The sequence below is a fragment of the Phodopus roborovskii genome, unplaced genomic scaffold (assembly GCF_943737965.1).
Source record: "Phodopus roborovskii unplaced genomic scaffold, PHOROB, whole genome shotgun sequence".
Lineage (NCBI taxonomy): Eukaryota > Metazoa > Chordata > Mammalia > Rodentia > Cricetidae > Phodopus > Phodopus roborovskii.
The window spans coordinates 5561840-5568183 of record NW_026126575.1 but is presented as its reverse complement, the minus strand read 5'-3'; the positions used below and the strand labels follow the sequence as shown (position 1 = coordinate 5568183).

At 43.0% G+C, this 6344-nt stretch overlaps 1 pseudogene; it reads right to left on the bottom strand.

Annotated features, from left to right (window-relative positions):
• Positions 1–2143: 2143 nt before the first annotated feature.
• LOC127236002 (60S ribosomal protein L29-like) lies at positions 2144–2681 on the bottom strand (annotated as a pseudogene).
• Positions 2682–6344: the final 3663 nt, after the last annotated feature.

The following is a 6344-nucleotide window of genomic DNA, read 5'->3' as shown; positions in this document are numbered from 1 at the left end:
GGGGAAGGCAATAGACTTATAAAATTAAATATCATTCTCTCAACATAATTGCTGCACAGAGAAAGGAATTAAAACCCTTTAATCAAACAATAATGAGTGGATGATGAAGTATGTAGAAACTGAAATTTTGCAAACTATTTAAAACCTGGAATCATGGATTGTTCAGAAACCACCCAGATGGATCATGGGTGGAGGTGAACAGCAGAAATCTTCTTCCCCTAATTTAGGGTTGGACAGTTTAAAGGAAGAGAGAGAATCTGATAGACTCACAGTTTGGGGTAAATATGGCTGTCCAGGGTCAGCCTTGAACTTATCAGGTGGACCCTGCTGGCAGGAGAAGGGACCACCAGGGTAGTGTCAGGCCAGGGGGATAAAGAAGAGACCAGACATTCGCCATCTTTATTATCTTTCTGTGGCCCCTTCCCCGTCTCTCTGCCTACCTGGGATCTGTCTACTCCTATCCCTCAGAAAGAAAGAGAAGAAAAGAAATAGGAAGAAAAGAGGGATTCTACCAATGAGAAAGAACTGCACATGAGGAATGACACTCAAAATCATCACCTCTCACATGTACATGCGCCCACAAGTACACATATGCTCTCATTCACACAAACACACACACACAGGTAACTGCTCAAGGAAAAGAAACAGAGTAGTCAGAATACAGGGTAAAGATGGAAAAAGAACAGGGAGGGAAAGAAATGGAAGAAAAACAAGGAAAAGACATGTGGGCAGGTCTCAGAACATTTCAAATAATTGATAAGCAAATGAGAAACACCCAGGTTATTTCCTAATGAATGATATATAAAGTATCGATGAAAGCATTTCCAAAAAAGGAAAAGTTGTTACTGCTTAATATTTTATAGTGTTCTCTGTAATGCATTTGCCTTACTTTTTACTTTTCATAATTTATTTCTTTACAATACTTTTAAGAAAGCAGCATTGGTGGAGGTACAATTTATACCAATTTAGTGGATCATCTGGTGGTTAGTTTAGGAATTATTACAACCCCAAAGTCTTAAGTACACTTTAAAAATACTTTTTAAAAATTAGGATTAAGAAGTCTGTTGCATCATTACTAATGAGGAACAGTAACTTGACCATTCCTTAACAGTGGATTGGTTATATTAATTGCTGTAAGATACACAATGGTGTATCAGTTGCTCGTTGATGTATAACAAATCAGGTCTAGACTCAGCAGCTTCTAACAAGTGCACATTTATGTACTAGTTTAAAGAAATCCTAAGGAACCCAAACAACACATATTTATTTTCTCACTGTATCTATGAATTGGCAATCACGTATGACTCAGTTGAATCTAAGATAGATGATGATGAGGCTTGTAGTGAGTTCTGGAAAGTCCCAGAAAGAGAAGGGGAGGGTGAGACTCTCTCTCTCTCTCTCTCTCTCTCTCTCTCTCTCTCTCTCTCTCTCTCTCTGTGTGTGTGTGTGTGTGTGTGTGTGTGTGTGTGTGTGTGTGTGTGTGTAACTAGTCTCGGAGGTGACATCTTAGCCTCCTTGTTGGATTCTGTTCATTAGAAGCATCTCATTAGAAATTACCAGTATTGTGAGTTTTCAATACCAAATTATTCAGTTTTCATCTCTGAAGAATAAGAACTTGGCCTCATCAACCACAAAGCAATCATGGCATCTAGCATAATTAAAATAATTTCTTATTGTCACCTTAGACTCTGTTTTCATTTTAAAGAATGTCCAGTTGTCCCCCAAATATCTCTTAAGTGATGTTTTGTTACATCCATGATCCAACTAAAACCCACATAGTGAATGAAGTTGATTGCCATTTCTTTTAGCTTTTGTTTAACCCAAACCACCCACTGCCTTTATATACACACACCACTGACTTACTGGAAAGATAAGAGTGTAGTACAGACATCTTCGGGATTTGTCTGAGTACTTCCATGGACACTCTTAAACTTGTCCCTTTGGCTTCTGTATTTATTAAATAGATGCTGGATCTTAGCATTCAGCGATGCTATTTCTTTCTTTCTTTCTTTCTTTCTTTTTTTTTTTAACAGATCTTGCCTCAAGTTTATTTGTAAAAACAGCATAGGGCACAGGTCATCTGCAGATAGTATGTAGATGTGTCACATCAGTCCATCTGTCTTCACAGTGGCAGAAACCATTTCTACGGGGCCTTGGCACCTTTGGGAGCTTGAGCTGGAGCTGCAGCCTGGGCCTTAGATGGAGCCGAGGCCTCTGCCTTGGTTTGAACCTTGGGCTTTGGTTGGCAGAGCCTATGACCCTTGGCCATGTACTTTCTAATCTTCTTCCCAAGCTTGGGGTGAGCGATGAAAGCCAGCCGGCTGAGTTTGCAGCTGGGACCCTTTGGCATCTTGGGTTTTACCACCCTGGCTTCAGAAGAGCCTTGATGGCCTCTGCGCGTGCACTCATTGCCTTGGCGTTGTTTGCCTGCATCTTCTTCAGGCCTTTCTCGTTGTGTTTCTTGGCAAAGAACATGTTCCTCAGGAACTTGGGGTCAACCCCCTTAAGAGATTCGTATCTTTGCGATCGGGGTTTCTTGATGCCATTTCTGTGCCATTTCCGGGACTGGTTGTGTGTGGTGTGGTTCTTGGACTTGGCCATGTCTGAACGGTATCCGGAGGCACCCGAAGCGCCTGGGACCGGAAGAGAAAGAGGAAGGCCGCAGTGCAGCACAGGAAATAGGACCGACGCTGCCAGAAGGACCAATGGCGCGATGCTATTTCTTAAGTGCTATCATTTCCCTCCTGTTCCAGGAGTTGCATAATGGCTGTTTGCATTGCTACTTGAGGCTTTAAAATTGACCAGAATGGTCATTTTAAATGTTAAGTCCCAGAATAGTGAGACAACTCGGTTAGGAAGCATGAGAACCTAAGTTTGATCCCATAGAAACCATGTAATTCTTATAAATCGCCAGACCCCTGTGGTCCTTATAATTCCAGCCTTAGGAGGAGGGTCCCTGGGGCTCTCTGGCCAGCTAAGCTAGCCTACCTAGCTTACGAGACATGAATCACAAAACAAGATGGACAGCACCTGAGGAACAGCAGCAGAACCTGTCCTTTGGCCTCCACACACAGAAGCATCTGTACCCCACACACATGTTCACCCCAACACATGCATGCGTGCATGCACTCACATGCACATAAAAGACATACTTCAGCCACTGACTAATTCTTTAGCCATTTATTAATTGGCCTCAACTGTGCTCAGTTTTTGACCTTTGAACCTGTCAAGTTCTTTCTCAGCTTAGCACCTTTGCACTGACAGCCTGTTGTACTGTGAGAACAAGGCACCTGGTCTGTAATAAATTCAAGTCTTGTGAAATCAAAGCAGTCCTCTATATACTGTTCCGTAGGAAGGGACCCCAGCATAGAGGAAAAGAAAAATGGCTGGCATGTGGATCTGGGGCAAGACAGTGGTTTTTAAAGTCCTTGATTATGATAAATTCCCACCTTCTTTTCCTCTAGGCTGGTACTCCATTGATTTACAGTCTTCCAACATAGCCCCATTCCCAACTCCCCCACTGGTTCACAATATCAACTCTTTCTAATTAATGTCCTGGGGCTTTTCTGATGGGGTTCAGTCTTGTGATAGACAGCTAGCAACTCCCCACCTCTCAGAGCTCTGAGATATGAAGGCAGCATCCACCAGCTGGGGTGGGGGGAGTGAGAGGGTGGGCTCAAATGTGACTGATGTGCTTGGAGGGCACCTCATACTAAAAATGGACCTAGCTAGAACTTTGTATGACTGGTTACTTTTCATCTCTTCCTGAGAATCCTGCTTCCCAAGCCATTCTTTAACCTATAACCTTGTTTTATGTGCATGTGCGCATTTCTCTGTCTGTATTTACAAGTTTATTGTCTATCTTCCCACATGGAGTTGTAGCGAGGCCCTTATATCCACACCCCAAAACTTGCAACAGAGATCAGCCCTTATTAGAGCCTTGATTAATGCTTGTTGAGCATGCAAATGAGTATAAACAGCATTATTTTCCTAGGCAGCGTGCACTGAGACTATTGATGTAAAGAGTCAACTCTCACCTCAAAGGGAATAAAAGTGGTTTATTCTAAAGACAAAATATGACTCTGATGGCCCAGGAACACAAATGTAAGTTGCCTCAAATACCATGTTCTAGTGTGGTAACAATTTAAGTTTTTTCTTTCTTTGAACTTTTTCTCTTTCTTTCTTTCTTTTTTTGTAACAAAACAAAGAAAGTAAAATATCAATACAAAAAAATGATGAGAACATAGTGAATTAAAACAAATAGAGGAATAATCTACCACAGGCCATAGAGGTTACACAGGACAACTCCTAGCCTCTGAGTTGGTAGAATCTAGGATGTTTGTATATTACAGAATTAGGTCAGACACAGAGGTGGGAAGTGAATGGCTGTTAATGAAAGCACAGATAGCCTGAGATCATTTGGCTCCAGACCTATAATTTGTCACCTCTCTGAAATCACGGGTTGTAGCCAGTTAATCCCCCTTTAGAATCTTTAACATAGGTGTAGTTTTTGTTTCTTTGTGGATATATCAGTTCACAAGATGCAGATCCTAGGGCATCTACTGCAGAAGGAAAACAAAACACTGACCAGTATTTCTATTTCTGGGAATTATTCATTTGTACTTCTCCTTACCTTTTGTAGGGCTATGTAAAGCTTTCATGGCAGAGAAGTTGGCTTCTCAAAGTGTCCAGCTGGGCACTTGTCAGACACCTGCCTTGGAGACTTACCAAGCAGAAGCCACATGGGGAATTCATATGCATTTTATTTCCATTATAGCTTATTATGGTATTTTTGTTTATTTACTTTTATCTTAGTCTGAATATTAGCATAAAAAGTAATGAATTTCTTCATGCATGTTCATGCATGACTAATTTTGGTTTGATTACCCTCCCACTTCATCTCCCTGCTGTCTACATTCCCACCTCTCACCCACTCCCACTCCCCCACCTCACCCCCCTTCTCCCTCCTCTCCTCTCTCCCCTCCCCACTTCCCCCTTCGCTCGCTCTCCACCCTCCAGCCTGGACCCAGCCACTGCCATTGTGAAGCTTTAGGGCCCATCCCAGGAAGCAGCTTTGGTGCCTCTTGGAGTATTTATCTGTTCAGTTCCTTCCCTCCAGATTTGTGCTGTTTATAAACATTGAAATTGACATGTAAACTATGCTGGCGCTCATCTGTAGAGGCCCCGTGTTTCCTGGCAAGTGTGTCCCCTTCCACTGAAGCTCTCTGGAGACTTTGCCTTAAGCAAACAGCTTTGTTTCCACTTGAAGAATGCTCAGCTTTTCCCTTGTCTTGTCTGACAGACAGGTTGATACTGGTGTTTACTTTCAACACATGAAGGATTTGCTATGTCCCTAAGACATGGCTTTAAGGCTCAGATCTCCGTGCCTGCTGCTTTTGTAGAGCAGAGTCTTAAGGCCGAAGCTCTGCACCCTGAGGACCAGGGAGAGCCAAGGGCAAAGCTCTTTTCACCTTCACTTAGAAAATTTTCCTGAGCAACTGTTATGTTTGGTTGACTAGCCCTAAAGTCAGGACACAGTCAGGAGTTGATGAGAGCCACCCTCATAGAGCCTAGAGTCCAGTGCAAATGATATAAAGCATGTGAAATCCTCAGTGGATTTGGTACACAGGAAAGATAGCACTGAACTGTGTAGACAACACTAAAGTGTATTGTTTTTCTGTTTTGTTTTTTCCAGGCAGTTTCCTGGTTGTCCTGGAGCTCACTCTGTAGACTAGGCTGGCCTTGAACTTACAGAGATCTGCCTGCCTCTGTCTCCCAAGTGCTGGGATTAAAGGCACTGGGATTTATTAATGTCTCCTGTTTAAGAAACAGCAAGGTTAAACCAGGAGGTTCAGTGGTACGTGCCTTTAATCCTAGCACTCCAGAGGCTGAGGCAGGTGGATCCCTGAGTTTGAGGCCAGCCTGGTCTACAGAGTGAGCTTCAGGGCAACCAGAGCTACACAGAGAAACCCTGCCTTGAAAAACCAAACCAAACCACATCAACCAACCAAACAAAATCCTTAATTTAACACTAGCAAATGTGTTAAAAAACAAAACAAAACAAAACAAAAACTTCAGACAGTGCAGGCCTCTACTGGGGCAGGGGTGGGAGGGTGTTTGGTGCAGAGGGTTCCTTGTAAGAATCAGCACTCCACCTGTCACCTGCTTAGAAGGTAGGGGTCTTATGGGGAGGAAGAGAGTTAATGAAATACTGCACAGTGAGGGAAAAGCACACTGGGTGACTGATGAGCATCTCTCGTGGGCAGGCATCCTTAGAGACCCACAAGGCGTGTGGCAGGGCGGGAACTTCAGTTTTATCTAATATAGCCAGACATTACATGGGG